The following is a 19,551-nucleotide window of genomic DNA, read 5'->3' on the forward strand; positions in this document are numbered from 1 at the left end:
AAATGTATTGGAGGTAACCACTTTCCCTTCGATGCGACTCGAACCCATGACCCTACAGTACGCTAGACTGGTGCTTTAACCAACTAAGCTACGAAGGACCTCCGTCGGCCTTCGCAACCTAGCGGCTACTGAACGAGCTCGAGATTCCCAAATTGGACGCATAGTCAAATCACTCGCAATCCATTTCTCAAGCCAATACTTCCACATGTGTATTGTACACGTCCTTTATCTTATTCATATGACTAACTCAATACATACATTCATTATATTCCAGGGCATAGTTTGTTTTTAACCTGGAACATTCTGGTTCATATAAAAGCAGAAACATTGGTTTAGAAACAAGTAAGGCTTATGATTTATTATATTTTTTGTATAGATTGAATTTCATTAATTTTATATTCGTTATATTCAATGCTTTACTTCTATTTCTGTGATGTTATTATGAATGAAGAGTTCTCAATGCTGGAACTTTCTATGTCTCTTCTTTCATCAAACAATTCTTCTCCGGGATGCGATAATATCAAATTCAATCTTCTTAAAAACCTCCCAGATATCGCTAAAAGACGATTACTTGACCTGTACAACTGTTTCATGGAGTACAACATTGTGCCACCAGAATGGAGACAGGTCAAAGTAATAGCTATTCAAAAGCCTGGGAAACCAGTGTCTGATCACAATTCATACCGACCGATTGCCATGCTATCGTGCATGAGGAAATTATTGGAGAAAATGATCCTTTCAAGAATTGACCATTGGGTCGAGCAAAATGCATTACTGTCAAACACTCAATTCGGTTTTCGAAAAGGTAAAGGAACAAATGACTGTCTAGCGTTGCTCTCTTCAGATATACAGCTGGCCTATGCGCACAAGGAGCAACTGGCTTCAGTTTTCTTGGATATTAAGGGCGCTTTTGATTCTGTTTCCATAGAAGTACTGTCGGAAAATTTGCACAGTAGTGGATTACCCGTTATTTTGAATAATTTCTTGTACAATTTGTTGTCAGTAAAACATATGAACTTTACTCTCGGCACTCTGACAACTTCCAGAAATAGCTACATGGGCCTTCCCCAAGGTTCATGTTTAAGTCCCTTGCTTTACAATTTCTATGTTAAAGATATTGACAATTGTTTGGAAGGACAATGCACGCTTAGACAACTTGCAGATGCAAATGTCCTGCAAAGACCATTGCAAAATTCCCTAAATAACCTGACTGTTTGGGCCAGACATTTAGGGATCGAGTTCTCTCCGCAAAAAACTCAATTGGTAGTGTTTACTAAGAAGCGGTACCCAGCTCAACTGAAACTAAAGCTGTTGAAAGATGACATAAACCAATCTTTATCTTCTAAATACCTTGGGGTCTGGTTTGATTCCAAGTGTACCTGGAAAACCCATATTGATTATTTGTTAGAGAAATGCCGAAAAAGGATCCATTTTCTCCGTTCTATCTCTGGAACTTGGTGGGGCGCTCACCCGGAAGACCTCATCAAACTATATAAAACGACTATTCTCTCTGTTTTAGAGTATGGCTCTTTCTGCTTCCTCTCAGCAGCTGATTGCCACCTGATCAAATTGGAACGAATTCAATATCGTTGTTTGCGTATTGCCCTTGGCTGTATGCATTCAACGCATAACATGAGCCTGGAGGTGCTTGCTGGAGTCACTCCTTTAAAGCACCGTTACTGGGAGCTCTCACTTAGAATACTGATCAAATGTGGAACAAGTAACACACTTGTATTAGAAAACTTCGATAATATGCTTGAACTGGCTCATCGTTCAAGATATCTGCGAGTCTATCTCAACTACATATCGTCAGATCTCTGTCTTCCATGTTATAATCCACCTCGAGTTTACTTCGTCAACGACAGTTCCTCAATTGAATACGATCTGTCCATGAAACACGCTATTCAAGGAATACCAGATCATCTTCGACAAATATCTATCCCTTCCATTTTTCTGAAAAATATGAACATGTCAATTGCAATAACAGATATTTCACTGATGGTTCTCGCATTAACGGATCCACTGGCTTCGGTGTTTTCAACGTAAGTTCAACCACCTTCCGAAAACTTCAGGAACCGTGTTCGGTTTATGTTGCTGAGCTGGCAGCAATTAATTTCGCTTTGGGGATAATTTCCATTCAGCCCGTAGACCATTATTTCATCTTCTCGGATAGTCTTAGTTCTATCGAGGCACTCCGGTCGATGAAACCTGTTAAGCACGCATCTTACTTTCTTACAACTATAAGAGAGCAGATGCGTGATTTGGTCGAAAGATCATTCAAGATTACCTTTGTATGGGTCCCATCCCATTGCCTAATCTATGGCAATGAGAAGGCGGACTCGCTAGCAAAGGTGGGCGCACAGGAAGGTGAAGTTTATGATAGACAAATCTCGAATAACGAGTTTTTCCCATTAGTCCGTCAGAGTACTCTTCAAAATTGGCAAATGATTTGGTCACACAATGAACTTGGACGGTGGCTATTTTCCATATTTCCTAAAGTTTCTGCGCGAGCGTGGTTCAGAGGTGAGGACTTAAGTCGAGGCTTCATTCGCACGATGTCGAGGCTTATGTCCAATCACTATTCACTAAACACACATCTCTACAGAATAAACCTGGTCGAGAGCAACCTATGTAGGTGCGGAGCCGGTTACGATGACATCGATCACGTAGTTTGGTATTGCTCGGAAAATGACGCCTCCAGAGAGCAACTATTGGATACCCTTGTGGCCCGAGGTAAACAACCCTTCCGGGATATAAGAGGTGTTTTGGGAGATCGCGATGTGATATATATGCAGGCCATCTATGCCTTCCTTTGCTTGGCTGACATCAAAGTTTAATGCCTATATTCTTCTCTTTCTCAGTTTTTTTCTTGTCCGATTCTGTTTCTCTGTATCATGTACCCCGAAGCTCTGGCCATCCGGAAGATGCTCCCTGACGAACCAAAATCGAGCACGACGCCACGCAAAATCGTTTTCAACGTTCAACGTCAAACGCCCGGATGAGCAGCTGAAATAACCTAAACCCAAATCCCTACCCCGTCCGTCCTGTATTAAGTTTTTTAACCTTGAGTCGCCACGAGTATTATGGTCTATGTCCCCTCCCAACTAACTGTTAAGATAAGATGATATACCATGTAAAAATATCATACTTGAGAATTGCGGCTCCGCAAAGTGTCACACACGACTGAGCCTACCAAATAAATGAACTGGTAAAAAAAAAAATGAATGAAGAGTATTCTAATTATGAATAATTTTCAATATTATATTACTCTATTTCATACATCCATCATATATGTAACTGAAGCAGACATTTATTGTTCGGAGAAATGAACTGTTTACATTACATTAAAACCGTTTTATTTCCGTTTACTTTAAAATTTGGAATATCTGTCTTTATATTCACCGTATTTTAATTACACTATCCATGATATTCATATTTTAATCACCCTGGGCAGGACCTAGAATGAACTTTTTATCTCCGGATTGGCGATGCTTTGCTCGAATGAATTATGACAGCATGGTATTCTTCATATGTACTGTAAATTTATTAGATTTATCGTATTTCTTCTAATTTAAGTACATAATAGGAACTTTAGTACAAATATCCCAAATTGTGCATCCTGAGCCGACGTTCTGTTACATTAAAAACATGTTTCTTGGTTACAGGTATTTCAGAGAATCATTACATTTTCTTTCACTGCAATTTTATTATTTACAGTAGATCTAGGAATGTTTTCATTGTAGTTTTTTATCGTCAAATGTATTATATTTGCCATTTTCTCATTACCACCTATGACTTATTACTATTTATCATAATCCAAATCAATTATGCTTATATTATTAAATAAATCAAATAATTTGTAATATTCATATTTTTAATTGGTTTTCTTGACATACAGTTTATTGTAAAATCAAAGGACCTATCAAACTCATTAGAATTGCCATCGAATGTTTGTGCTCGCAAAGCTATAGAATACATTGTCATCTAAATATGTACATTTTACTATTATTGTATATCATCACATTCTTTCTTATCATGCATATATTTCATATCAGTAATAATACATATGCTTTATTATATATTGTACTAGCTTTATGTACCCGGCCTTGCTCGGAATTGCCAGTTTGGTTTTCAATTTTTTTTCACAATAAGAAAAAGATAAAACCAATTGGTCAATAGAGTAATTGTTTTAACTTATTGATACTTCATCATTTGATTAGAAGAAGGCATTGAAGGCATTTGGAAGCATTGACTGAAAGAGGGGTCGTTGGTTTGAATAGCCTTATCCCGGGCAAAAGTCAATTGCTAAAGAAGGAAAAAATACACCGATGCTTTATTTCGGGCAAACGCCCATTTTCAAAGAAGGGATCACACTCACCATTGCCTTATTCCGGGCAAATGCCTACTTTTCAAGAAGCAATCACATCCACCATCCAGAACAAAACACATTAATCATTGCTTTTCACTGGGCAAACCATGATTCCGATGAAGGGTAACAATTATCATTGTTGTATACCCAGTAAATGCATGCTTTCTATGAAAGATTATTCTGATGCTGTTCAAAATTATCCCAAATGCCCTTCAAGTCGAATGACCTTAGGTCAAATAGTGTTATGTTAAGGTGACTCGGGGAGGCACTACACACCGTGTTATTTTTCCTATCTTTTGTCTCTTTCTAGCATTGCCACCTCGCAACTTTGGAGCGGTGTATTTCAGTTTTCAGTTGTTTGATGTAACTGTAAATGTATCAGCATGTAGATTGCGAGTAAGCACGCGCTGGTGATACTTTTACGAATTCATATTTGTTGTAGAAAAAAAATTAAGCATTCAATGATGAAATGATGACGATTTGATGATTGTTTGTGCTTCCCGTGTCACCTTAATGTCCTGCTTCATTCAGGGATATGTCATTTTCCGGGAAATGTCATATTCTGGGATATGTGTATCGGTAAGAATCATTTTTGGGAAATATCATCATCAAGTTATTTTTGGGGAAATGTTATTACCGAGAAAATGTTATTGTCAAGGATTTGCTATTTTTGAGGAATTCGGGAAATTTGTTTTCGAAGCATTGTACAATGTAAGAAACCTCGAATGAACTAAATAAGAGGGATTTTATATTGAGTTGTTTTCTAAACAATACTCAACCCCATTCATACCCGCATTCCAAAAGTTTTTCCCAGCCTTTCTATAATAGTTTCCTTTGGGCAGAGAATACGTGTTTACAAATTTGGTTTGAATTATCGCATGCGGTAAAAAGGTATACTAAACTGTTTGTTTAATAAACATACCCTCTCTCATTCAGCTACGACACTCCTATCCAGTCTGATATAGTCTTCCTTACACAGAGAATAAGGATTCCAAATTTGGTGGACATCGGTGAATGGGCTAAGAAGTTAAACTGAATTGACTAAGCAATACTCCTATTTCACCCCCCCCCTTTTAAAATGACCTACCCACATCCACTAAAATTGTTTCCTTAGGAAATACAATATTTGATACAAATTTGGTAAAAATCGGTCATTGGGTTCAAGACTAACATTGAGTTAATCGATTGCTGAACAATACCCCTCTCCCCATACCCTCCCTTTTTCAAAGAACATCCCTAACCACACTATCGTCGTCTTCTTAATATGAAGAATGTGTGTTTCAAATTTGGTTGAAAACGGTCAATGGGTTCAGAAGTTGATCGATATCTAAGCAATACCCCTCCCCTCACACCCTCCCCGCTTTCCAAAGAACATGCTTAACCCCCCTATCGTCGTCTCCTTAAGATAAAGAATGTGTGTTCCAAATTTGTATGAAATCGGCCAAAGGGTTCAGAAGATACACTGAGTTAATCCATAATTAAGCAATACCCCTCCCCCACACCCTCCTCCATTTCGAAACAGCATCCCTAACCCCCTATCGTCGTCTCCTTAAGATAAAAATGTGTGTTCCAAATTTGGTTGAAATCGGCCAAGGGGTTCAAAAGGTACACTGAGTTGATCAATAACTTAGCTATACACCTCCCCCCACACCCTCCCCCCACAGTCTCCCCCTTATCCAAGGAGCATCCCCAACCCCCTCATCGTCGTCTCCTTAAGATAAAGAATGTGTGTTCCAAATTTGGTTGAAACCGGGTAAGGGGTTCAAAAGGTACACTGAGTTGATCAATAACTTAGCAATACCCCTCCCCCCACACCCTCCCCCTTTTCCAAAGAGCATCCCTAACCACCCTATCGTCGTCTCCTTAAGATAAAGAATGTGTGTTCCAAATTTGGTTGAAATCGGTCAATGGGTTCAGAAGTTATGCTGGAACATACATACAAACTACATACAAACATACAAACATTGAGTTTTATATATATAGATAGATATATCTTTGATCATTTTCTCATTGGATTAACTACTTCTTAGGTTGTCAAGGATAATTCTTCCGATACACGCCCAAGGTTCAGTGATAGCGGTTTTCTTCCACAGAAACACCACCGTTTTACATTGTGCTTACAGAAAGTAGTTATTTATAGTCTAAATTTACGATGTAAATGATGTTTAAGAGTAAAGTATTTCATATATTCCCTACACATGCCTTAATTTCCCTTACAATATTAATGATTTGACTGTGAATATATGATATGGGGTTGGGAGGGTGCATCAGGTCAGGGCATCAATGGAATTACAATTGGACAATGAAGTGGTAGCCAATTGGAGTCAAGGGAGGGAATTATTAGTCGTTCGCGTCTATTACTTTTATCTCCAACAGTTGTTAACTTGTTGACGCGCCCTTCTTCAAACAAACCATCCCGTAGAAAGCTTGACAAGTATTGCAAATTTCATTATTAAATTTGTTGGTTCATTCTGCCGGAAGGAGATTCTCATTTTCCCGTGGGTTTCGTGTGAGTGTCTCTGCTTACAGGTCCACCATCCCCCATTTTTGGCCCTTCATACAGCAATATGTTGAATTCAAAATTATATTGAAATTTGACCTTATTGTCTAGTGGAACCGCATGCAGAGCAAGACTCTAGCCAGGATGGTGGCAAACTACATACATACATTGGAGGAAGTATTCATTAAGCTACGGAAGGGAATATTTATCTTGGGCTAACGACATGCTCTTACTTAAACAGCCGCAACCGAGATACACTCCAGGTCAGTCAGGAAAAGGTGCCGGCCGTAAGTGCAGCTGCCAAATCGGCAAAGGCAGCCTGATACCAAATATCCGCTGAAAAATCCATCAGGACACATGTCTGCGGGTCGAAGCACCAACTCCGCAGCAAGCCCATCATCATAAACCCAAAAAGACCATCAAGTGTCTGGGCGTTACTATTGGCAGGCATCTGATCTTCCGCATGCTGAAAAGCATCAGTCACCGACGCACAAGAAGGGATCGAACGACACGCTTTTTTACGACCTTGAGATAGTAAACATGGATTGCAACAATTTTCAACCACTCTATATAGATTATTGGAACATTTCCAGTGCCCATGGACCGATCTGAGATTCAGGATGAGGACAGAGTACGGAAAGAATTCCTGCGTCCGATGGACCCCGTTTTAAGGTGGTAATACAACAAAGCCACAAATCGGCCACCTTGGAAACCACGTGCTTTTTCTAGTGATTTTTCAAGAGCACGAATTGAGAGAACTACAACGTCCATGGATATGAAACATCCGTAGATCGTTTGCTTACTAATGCTAAATAATCGACTTTAATCTCAGCATTGTACGAACATTATTACGCTAGATTTGAATTTTTCATAATATGAGTAGCAACAGAGTGGTGAATGTGAAATTCAACTCTTGGCTTGATTGTATAATCACCTTAAAGAAATTTGGTTATTTTAGGCCCTAATTGTCCACTTTTCAACAGCACCAATCACATTGATAAAACGTTGTGTCGAATTAAGTTATCTGCTTGAAAGATCTTTTAAAGTTATCAATGACAAAGTTTTGCTGATAGTATTTTGCTAATCATGGAAGTGGAGCATCATTATGATATTGAAGGAGATTTATGAGGCTATTTCACCATGTCGATACCAATTTACCATTCCAATTTCAACCAGCTGATTGAAGTAGTTTATGTTGCCAGTCGATAAAATGCAACACGCATTATATTGCGAGGGGAATTCACGATCGTAGCTTTCTCGTCTCGATGCGACAACACTGACCACACAATCAACCAGCTGCGCGATTTAATGGTTGTTCGACTAGCAGCTCTCCGTGTTCCTCGATGTAGGCAAGATATTGAAAGCTTTTGCAGCTGATCGAGCTAAACAGTTCCATTGCATGGCTTTTCTTTGATTCGAATTCAGTGTTGAACAAATTAGACAAGCTTCCGTGCATGAACGATGAATCTTGAACACAAGTTTGAGAACGTATTTATACCACCTTTTACTTCTGTACTTAGGGGTCTTTCACAAATTACATAAAGCTGAAGGGGGAGGGAGGGGGTCAAGCCGAGCGTTACGATCCATGCAAAAAAATTAAACCTTTCATACAAAAAGTGTTACGAGGGGGAGGGTTGGGCTCCAAAGTCATCAAATTTAGTGTTACGTAATTTTAGAAAGAACCCTTATTCTAATTAAGTTCCACTACCGTAACCAGAAGTCGATTTGATCAACGATGCGGAATCGATCATTTTCAAATGAATTAGCCGAGACTGCGACACTATAAGTGATTCAAATTATGGCTTTGGCGCTCCACTGATTAGCTATGAAAATTGCTTCTGAACGATCCTTCATATTAGAGGTCACCCAAAAACCACGTGGTTCTACATGGTGGAAAAAGAATTACTTCAATGTTTGATGAAACAAAACATTCTCGACAATTAATATTAGGTAAAAGTGTAAAAAAAGCATATCATTTGATTCTTCTTTTTTTTATTGGCATTACATCCCCACACTGGGACAGAGCCGCCTCGCAGCTTAGTGTTCATTAAGCACTTCCACAGTTATTAACTGCAAGGTTTCTAAGCCAAGTTACCATTTTTGCATTCGTATATCATGAGGCTAACACGATGATACTTTTATGCCCAGGGAAATCGAGACAACTTCCAATCCGAAAATTTCCTAGACCGGCACAGGGAATCGAACCCAGCCACCCTCAGCAAGGTCTTGCTTTGTAGCCGCGCGTCTTACCGCACGGCTAAGGCGGGCCCCATCATTTGATTACTAAACACAAAAAGATTCTCAATGTTCTCAGAAAAATACTGATGTCTGGTGTTCTGAGATTTCTGGACAGCTCAAGGATATTCAAAATTTCGTGAAAAGTTTGTTTACGAAAAATGTTGAAATGCTGTTAAAAAAAATCAACCATAGTATTTTGCAGAGTCTTATTATTTATAAAATTTAAAATTTTAGAAAAACTTTATCTTAAATTGAAATATAAAAAATCTCTTTGTGTGGAATGTGGAGATACAGAAGCAACTTTTGTAACAAAATAACAGCAAAAACTTTCAGATAACTCATTAGAAATTCAGAAATAGGTGTTGCAGCTTTTCCAAAAGAATTTTGAAAAGTAATCAAAAATCGGGAATTTGATGAAATATTTTCATATCACATATTTGTTTTGGTGGATTTCAGACCTAAATACGTTAGATCATAAATCTCAAAATCAATCTTCCAAATGCTAACAGCATACTGTATCTTAAAACAGATCACGAGAATGAGTGCTCTGGAAATCTATAAAAATCGCCGTGCCTTTTTCCATAAGAACATATGGACAGTGCAGTAAAAGATTTAAAATTCAATTTTAAATCCACAAATTGAAAAAAAAAAATCTGGGATAAAAAATTTATTGACAGAAAAATTGACGTTTTTCACGAAAATTGTCCGTTACCACTATTTAATCAAATCATTTCCACAGGTATTTACTCCCGAGCAGAGGCGAAGAACAAAAAAATAACATACCAATACCAAACTCTGTTCTAATAACGTTATAAGTTATTGTACAGATATTGAGTAAGAAGGTATCAAGAACATATGAAGGCTGAATTATGTTATCATAACAGAAATTGTTTTTCTGATGTTCTGCTAATGTCAAAATCCGAAAAGCTACACACTTAAATCGAGAACTTCAGCTCGGTAATATTTTTTACTGATTTTACCCGGTAAAAATAATTTTCAACCGAGAGGTCAGTTAATTTTAATAAATTTACAAAGTTTTGTAAAACATTATACTGACCTCTCAGCAATGCATTAAAATTTACGACATATCGGTAAAATGGATAACCGAGCTACTCTGTTTAACAAATTCTGATTGAAGTTGTCAAAAAATATACCGAGTACTCAGTGAAACAAAATATACTTTGCTGAATTTACGGTAATACTTTTACCGAACCCAGTTTACACCAGAATCACTTGACGCTCGATTAGGCGCCATATTGTGTAATTATTTTTCTTCAGTTTTGCGTGTGTTTTGCTTGACTAAATAATACTTTCATTGTGGTTGAATTTTCGGTACAGTAGACGTTCGATAACTGCAAGTCATTTAACTGCAATGCTTTTTAACTGCAATTCGATAATTGCAACAGTTTTGCAATTATCGGACCGCTAAACTTCAAACTGGTGTCAAACTCAATGACAGCTGCATTGCGCTGCACATTTAGATGCACTTTTATTGCATCTGACGTCGATTGACAACCGTTTGACGTCTAGAATGCGTTGCAGTTATCGAACGGCATTCGTTAACTGAAAAGTAAACATTTTGCAGTTATCGAACGAAATCTGTTGTAAATTTTGTTATAGGTCAATATTGTTGAATAGCCTGTCAAATTAAATTAAGTGTACTACCCTAATTTAATTTGACGGGCTCGGTAAACGAATTACCGATTTCTCAACAGCTGAGCTCTCGGCAGTCTGCTCAGTAAAAGTTGAACCATTTACCGAGTGCTCGGTTTGCATTCTTAATGATGAAATGTCAAAAAATACCGTGTTGATCTGTAACAGCTACTGAGCACTCGGTAAAAAAATGCGGATGAGTTTGTAAAAAGAATACCGACCTCTGTTAAGAATATTACCGAACAAATGTAATTGAGCATTGGTTTTCCTTAGGATAAGCAAAATAAAAGAAACAAATTTTTGATCGAATTGTGATAATTTATTCAAAAAATAGTAATTTTTCCAACGGTTTTAAACAAAACCGATCGACCCGGTGAAGATTGCTCTTAAACGTAGTCTCATATGTATCTCGAAAAAAAATCTTCGCCGGGATTTCTCCCATGTACATATTTATTTAAATGGGTCGAAATTTTCGATGTCCGATGTGTTAGGCTACCTTAATGGAATTCCGACGGGTTTTCTGTGCTCAGGTGGATCCATCAGAAGGAAGTTGATTAACAAACCATACGTGTACTGCGTGGTTGGCGACTTCCGCTTCAGACCTAGCGGTATGCTGGCTTCCTCTGTCCTGTACTCAATCGGACCAAACCCGATGAATGGACATTCCTGGAAATTCAAGTAGATGTTATATATTTTTGCTGACTTCAAAATGGATCACTTCTACTTACCGAAAATTCAACCACAATGAAAGTATTATTTAGTCAAGCAAAACACACGCAAAACTGAAGAAAAATAATTACACAATATGGCGCCTAATCGAGCGTCAAGTGATTCTGGTGTAAACTGGGTTCGGTAAAAGTATTACCGTAAATTCAGCAAAGTATATTTTGTTTCACTGAGTACTCGGTATATTTTTTGACAACTTCAATCAGAATTTGTTAAACAGAGTAGCTCGGTTATCCATTTTACCGATATGTCGTAAATTTTAATGCATTGCTGAGAGGTCAGTATAATGTTTTACAAAACTTTGTAAATTTATTAAAATTAACTGACCTCTCGGTTGAAAATTATTTTTACCGGGTAAAATCAGTAAAAAATATTACCGAACTGAAGTTCTCGATTTAAGTGTGTATACATACCACACTATGAGCTGCTTTTGTTGTTCATGAATTCGTGTAACGGAAAATCTACGTTGCTATCAAACCTTTTGTTTTAAGCATGTTATAAATCTCGCTTAACTTTTCAAAAGGACCTAAGTAACATTTTTTTCATGAATTAATTTGAATAGCGCAATCAACGGAACAACATGAAAGCTTTTGATTGCAGTACTCAAATTAATTCATGAAAAAAATGTTACTTAGGTCCTTTTGAAAAGTTAAGCGAGAAATGTATGTTTCTTTATTTGTGTTTGTCTTTTAATATCCTGACCTTGTCCGGAATTGCTAGTTTGACTCCCCGGTATACCAGTATTTCATCTAAAACTTATTTTAATTTAATTTTATTTAAACTGCTTAAATTTAATTTGAGCTGTATGATTTTTTTATTTATATCACATTATATTAAAATACTAGCTTTATGTACCCGGCCTTGCTCAGAATTGCCAGTTTAGTTCGCAGTTTTTTTTTCACAATCGGAAAATGATAAAACCAATTGGTCAACTTTGTAATTGTGTTTACTTATTGATACTTCATCATTTGATTAAATTTAGAAACATTGAGTGATTTTGAAGAAAGGATCGTGGGTTTGAATAGCTATATTCCGAACAAACGTCTATTTCTTAAGAAGGATAAACCTCAACCGATGCATTATTCCGGGCAAACGCATATTTTTAAAGAAGGGATCACACTCTCCATTGCCTTATTCCGGGCAAATGCCTACATTTAAAGAAGCAGTCACATCCACCAGCCACAAGGAAATACATTAATCATTGCTTTTCACTGGGAAAACCATGATTCCGATGAAGGGTAACAATTATCATTGCTTTATACCCAAATACATGCTTTCTATGAAAGATTTTACTGATGCTGTTCATAATTATCCCAAATGCCTTCATGTCGAATGACCTTAGGCCAAATAGTGTTTTGTTAATGGCCAGACCACACTATCGTCGTCTCCTTAACATGAAGAATGTGTGTTCCAAATTTGATTGAAATCGGCCAAGGTTTCCAGAAGTTACACTGGGTTGATCAATAACTAAGAAATACCCCTCCCCCCACAACCTCCCCCTTTTCCAAAGAGCATGTCTGACCCGCCATTTTCGTCTCCTTAAGATAAAGAATGTGTGTTCCTAAATTTGGTTGAAATCGGCCAAGGGGTTCAGAAGTTATGCTGAATTCATCAATAACTAAGCAATACCCCTCCCCCTTTTTCAAAGAGCATGCTATCGTCGTCTCCTTAACATGAAGACTGTGTGTTCCAAATTTGGTTGAAATCGGCCAAGGGGTTCAGAAGTTATGCTGAGTTGATCGATAACTAAGAAATACCCCTCCCCCCACACCCTCCCCCTTTTTCAAAGAGCATGCTCTTGTCGTCTCTTTAAGATAAAGAATGTGTGTTCCAAATTTGGTTAAAATCGGCAACCAGAAGTTACACGGGGTTCAGAAGTTACACTGAGTTGATCGATAAATAAGCAACACACCTCCCCCCCACCCCACACCATCCCCCTTTTCCAAAGAGCACCCCCCTATCGTCGTCTCCTTAAGATAAAGTATATGTGTTCCAAATTTGGTTGAAATCGGTCAATGGGTTCAGAAGTTATGCTGGGACATACATACAAACATACAATACATACAAACATTGAGTTTTATATATATAGATAGATAGATAGATACACGGATAAAAATTAAAAAGCTAAAAAGATTAAATTCTAATCTAAAACCATATTCGGTCCATCCACTCATTGCTTTGTATAATTCTACGATAAGCCTATGAATGAATACCATAAATTTAATCATTGGAAGGATTATTCCTCTTTTATCTAATAATGATTAAAGTTAATTAATTTAGTCAGTAGATTTTTATCCCAAAACAAAGACATCTGACTTTTCAAAAGTAGAACGGAATGTTGTTTCAGCTGTGGCTTTTGCCGTCACGCCGGTGAAAATGATTTTTGCCGGGTTCTGCATGGGAATAAAACCGAGATTAAAACCTTGATGAAAACGTAAAAAAAACAAAAACCAAAAGTGAGCTCCTTTAAGTATGGTGGGTTTGAACGAGGGTGATGGTGGTTCGATTTTTCTCAGCCTTATCGCGGGATCATATGGGAGAAACATTGTAATTGTTGGATTGTCAGGGAGAACAACACATATTTTTCCAAGCCGTTCGCCAATGCCGAAAAGATATCATGCAGCCAAGAAAGACAGCAAACCCCGCACAAGAATATGCCGTCTTTTTCGGCTTGAAAAAAAAAAACACGTGTCGTTCCCCTTGGGGATTGCTTTGTCGTTTCGGTGCAACTCCAGAACAAGTGCGAGAAATTAGTTTCTGACACGATTTTTCGTATTCTTATCGCTGACTGCGCAAAGCCGAACTCGGAGCGGACGGAACTGACGTAATCCGATCAATATGGGCTGGAACCACCTGAAAAAAAAATCTGAAGAAATTTGGCACCGATTCGACCTACCTTGATGAGCGACAAATATATAATGAATATTTTTCTCAAGTCTCAAGAGTAGCAATGCGAGCTTGTTAATCATTTAAAAGTTTATATTTCAGAAAATCATACCAATGCTTAAATAGCAACCCAGGCTAAATTTATTAATAATCCTTGCAACAATTAAAATTTGAAAAAGCATAAAAAGTAATAAATATTAAGCTAATAAGCTTTTTTCATTTTATCCGTGTAGATAGATAGATAGATAGATAGATAGATAGATAGATAGAAGATAGAAGATAGATAGATTATTTCTTCTATTTTTCATTCTCTAACCCTTGCGTAATGCTTGTCTGCTTGAACATAAATTTCTGTTGTCTTAGCTCAACTTATTAGCTAAGACTGAGTTTAATGAAGTTGAGCGACCGTTGGACAAATAAATATAAATCAGTAGAAAACTCAAAATTGAATTCACTTTAAGAGTATAAAGGCGGAATCCGGTTTGATGCCGAATGAAAAATTAAAAATTAATTCAGTTAAGTTTTATATCATTTCTTTTTGGTTATTTTATCCATTGCACTCGAGTCCAAAAAAAGGTAATAAGTTATGACCAAGTTTCAATCTACCATTCGAACAACTACAGATCCCGTTAGATTTTGGAAACATTCAGTATTGGTATTGTCGGCGTAGCACCAAGTTAGAATTCGGAAGTCGGGACTTCCGAACCGAACTTTCTTCCGAAGTTTTATTTGTCAAACTAATTGATGCGTTTTTTAGCGCATCTTTAGGCGAATCCAGCGCACTACTTCCGAAGTTGGGAAAGTTGCCTGTATCTGGAGAAAACCCCAACTTCGGTATAAAAAGCGGTATAAATTTATTCCGGATAGACAATAACATACGATTATAGCAACAAATCCGTTTAATTTTAGCAAGACAAACAAAAAAAATATTTGAAATTGCGTCTATTTTTACACAAGTGGTATGCAGTGCGTATATCGAAAATTAGAAAAAAAAAAACGGCGGTAATTCTAAAATCGCGTAATAAAAGTAATGTTAATTTTAATACTCGCGTAAACTTGAGTTCATTCATCTAAACGCTCACACATTCACACACTTAAATATTCACTCATCTAAACACTCACACATTTACTTATCTAAACACTCACATATTCACTTCCCTAAACAGTAAACTCTCATACATTCACTCATCTAAACACTCACACATTCACTCATTTAGAATCTCACACATATTCACTAACTGAAACACACATAAACACAATTCTTAACACACACCTACACTCACCATAAAACACGTATACATTTGTTCTTCTAATCACACGCATATACTTTTCAAAACATACACATACACCTTTTCACTCGCACAGCTCGCACACATAAACTAACCAAAGTCCACACTTATCCAAATACAAACAAAAAAAAATCTTTAATTTAATCTTTGCAACATTGAAGTTGGATGATCTGAACTTAAATTTGAGTAGTTTATTTCTGCCGTGTACGATGTGTCAAAGTTTTCCACTGTTGTTTATACGTTTTGCAGTTCCGTTTTGTTACGAAGAAAGAAATTTTCAAAAATGTGTTCAATCCGTTCAATCAAATCTCGCTTAACTTTTCAAAAGGACCTAAGTAATTTTGTAATTTGTTTATTTTTTATTGGACACGGAAACCTGTTAGTGTGACACTTTGTATCAGGTCAAGGATAAGTTTGCAGAAATTTTGGATAATACAATGGATCCAGGATAAAACTAAACAAATAGAAAACAATTAAAACACACGAACACTAACTAAATTAATAACAAACATGTCAAATTAAAATGCTAATTTAGTGCTATTGATCTTTGAGCTGCACTTTTGAAAGATGAGATTGATGGTTTCTGCTTCACTTCCAGTGGCAAGTTGTTCCAACATGAAACTCCTGCGATTAGAACACTTTTGCCGCTCGAAGTCGTGTGCCTTGGGACAATGAGTGACCGCGTTCTTTGTTGCTGTGCATGGACAATATGTTCTTGAATATACTTCGGTAGATTGCCGTCGTATCCTCGTCTCATGAAGCAACAGGTCCGAAGATGGTAGTGTGCTGGCAGGTCGTGTCCCAGAATGGTGTTACGCACTTCAGCTGTTGTCTCACGACCACGAAGACCATGTAACCTAAGTAACATTTTTTTCATGAATTATAATTTGAATAGCGCAATCAACAGAACAACATGAAAGCTTTTGATTGCAGTACTCAAATTAATTCATGAAAAAAATGTTACTTAGGTCCTTTTGAAAAGTTAAGCGAGAAATGATAAAACCAAATCTACTCCGTGAAAAGGTAAGAAAAGTTAATAATAAACCCGAAACAAAACATAATTGTATTCATTTCTGTAGTTCTCGTCATTTCTACGCCTGGCAGCGGTAGTCGAGTATTTTCTCAATCTGCTCGGAATCCATCCGGCGGAAGTATGGCAGCGCTGGAAACGAAAATGAACCCTCCTGGATATCTTCTATGGAACTGGGAAAGAGGCGAAGGTTGGGTTACCTTCCCGCAAATGTAAGTATTGTCTTCTCTACGATCTATTTGCAATATTATTTACGCTTTCCTTAAACAGAAATACAACCAATCGCTCAAGAAAAGCAGTCCACCCAGTCTGAATCCCCGATCGCTACTTTTCCATCGCTTTCCGGAGATTGTTTGTGTATTCATCAAGAACATTTTCACCATAGTTAGTTCCGGATAATGGTCAAACGGCTATCGGTGGTATCGAATTTTTTTCAGAGCCAAGGGAATTTTCGACTACGGTCAAACCAAACTTACGGTTTATCGTCTTGCTTGATGATTGAACCAAGGATTGGCGCAGAATGGGAGAATCTGCTGGATCAATGGATAAAAGACCGGATCACCGTCTTCGACCAGAGGTCGCACAGACTGAACACTTTGGAGAAGGCGGTAACATCTAGCATTAGACAACGGACAAGACTTTCACACCACCCAGTGGACCAGTGGAGAACTTTTCGCTTTACGAAAAGTTTTCACCTTACCGGGGCAGTAATCGAACCCACACTCCACAGCACATGTGCTTAGACGATTGACGTCGCTAACCGCACGGCCACGAAGTCCACGAGTAAGTAAGTAAGTCCGCTTTTATTAACATTATATTACATACCGTTTTCACTCAAATTCCGAACATAACTCATATTCCAAACACTCACGTTTAAATAATCATTTTGGCTTTATTCGTGTATTCTTCTTCATATGATCTTGAATTCATTTGAAATATTGATACTCAGTGCGGGAAACCTATGAAAAAATTGGTTTGAGGGCACTAAAACGCGAGTGTTCGGAATATGAGTCTTGTTCGGGATTTGAGTCAAAACGGTATTATTTACCAACCGTATTGTATCAAATTGCCTTAATTGATCAAATTGACTTAAATGCTCTTGTCGGATATAAAATGCAAACTGAATGACAATAATTGAACTTAACGAAACTTGTTTTCAAACTTCCGACTTATTATTACCGCCACTCAAACCTCTTAAGACCAAAAAGAAAGTGAAGGAATGACTGCAGAATTTGAACAGCAGCTGTATTCCGGTCCCCATAGTTTTCTACTCGGCCACGGTGTTTTTGTACATCGCTAGATACTTTAGACTGCCGAATATATACTAAAAACAAAATAGGCACATACAGTAGCGTAGCCATCTCTGGGGAGGAGGGGGGGGTTGGTTTATGTCCAAAACCACCCCCGTGGCTACGCCACTGGGCACATAGTTCGATTGCAATGTGGCTGAGTAACATAGACATATAGACTTGAATGAACGAACTTAATTGAGTTTATTGATTTTAGACCTAACTTACCAAAAATAACCAGAACTTACAGAACAATTTTTAATTTTATTATTATTAATTTTAAATGAATCAAGATTTTAGTTTTTACATTGTTATTCAAAATCTGAATACGTTATGTACACGGTAAAAAATCAACACGCTCAATTTAACTGTTCCATCTATTGAATGATCAACTTTACAATCACTATAGAGCTTGCTGACGTTTGATCATCTTTCTCTTGTACGCGCACAGAATGGATAGGATTTGTTTTCATCGGGAAACGCTTCGGAAGCGTTTCCCGATGAAAACAAATCCTATCCCCTCCGTGCACGTGCAAGAGAAAGATGATTAACGTTAGCAAGCCTTATTATTGAAAATGATATTCCTTTGATTTTGAAGTGGTGTCACACCTTTCACAAGTGTGTTGAATGCAGACAATTCCATAACATCAACACGATTGATCAAAGTGCTACCCACTGGATGTTGAAATGATTAGAACTTCGATCAGCACCAATGATATCTCCACTAGAATTGAAAGTGCTATGCTATTGAATTCACAGGTTCAAGGCTATTGGTTTAAGAGTGGAGCGATATTGGTGTTGTTCTAAAAATAGATGACAGTTCTTTCATCTGTTCTGCTTATTTCAAGAGGTATTTCGAAGTGTGAGATGGAGTCATGGTAAGACGAAGGACTTTCAATCAAAAGGTATGTTATTCAAATCTGAGTTGAGGCAATTCTATTTTTTTATTTTGTTGCTTTATATTCAAAATATTGTGCACGTCAAATGGAAGTGGTGGTCTTTGAATGCGATGAGCTCAGTTATTGATATTGATTTGATTCCAAAGTAGTGCATATTCAAATGCAGAACACTTCACATGGACGTGTATATTTTTTACTTATAAGTAACCAAGTAATATATAAATTAAAACTTTATTTTTGTAGGTGAAATGTCTCGGATCGAGCGTATAGATAACAACTCGCCATCGGTAATCAAGTAGATGCTTAAGGTGAGTTTTACCCGTTGAAGGATTCGACTTGTTGCACGAGCTCTAATGTTGTTAAGCAAGATTCTTTGATGTTTACCTGTAATACATGATTTTCCAAAAGTATATAAGTAACTGTAATTATTACTTTAAAGAATCCAATAAAATGCACAGCATGAAACATCAGCATAAAGATTGTACTATATTATTCTTAAGTTATTAATAACAATCCGATAACAAGCTAAGCCGTTCATTTTGATTAAATTGTAATGTCACAGTTTGTTATTCGTTTGTCATTGAATACCTATACAATAACAATGTATGTCCTTCATACAATTTTTCAATTTGAGTTATCCATTTATTATTGAAATACTACCAGTTGTTATTT

The 19,551-nt window shown here is 37.2% G+C and overlaps 1 long non-coding RNA gene across 1 annotated transcript; it reads left to right on the top strand.

Annotated features, from left to right (window-relative positions):
• Window positions 1-16,635: 16,635 nt before the first annotated feature.
• Window positions 16,636-17,476, top strand: LOC134217743 (uncharacterized). Its single transcript, XR_009981151.1, has 3 exons — window positions 16,636-16,684; window positions 16,741-16,903; window positions 16,962-17,476. It is a non-coding gene; the product is annotated as an uncharacterized LOC134217743 (long non-coding RNA).
• The last annotated feature ends 2,075 nt before the right edge of the window (window positions 17,477-19,551 follow it).

This window comes from Armigeres subalbatus, chromosome 2 (genome assembly GCF_024139115.2).
Source record: "Armigeres subalbatus isolate Guangzhou_Male chromosome 2, GZ_Asu_2, whole genome shotgun sequence".
NCBI classification, from domain to species: domain Eukaryota; kingdom Metazoa; phylum Arthropoda; class Insecta; order Diptera; family Culicidae; genus Armigeres; species Armigeres subalbatus.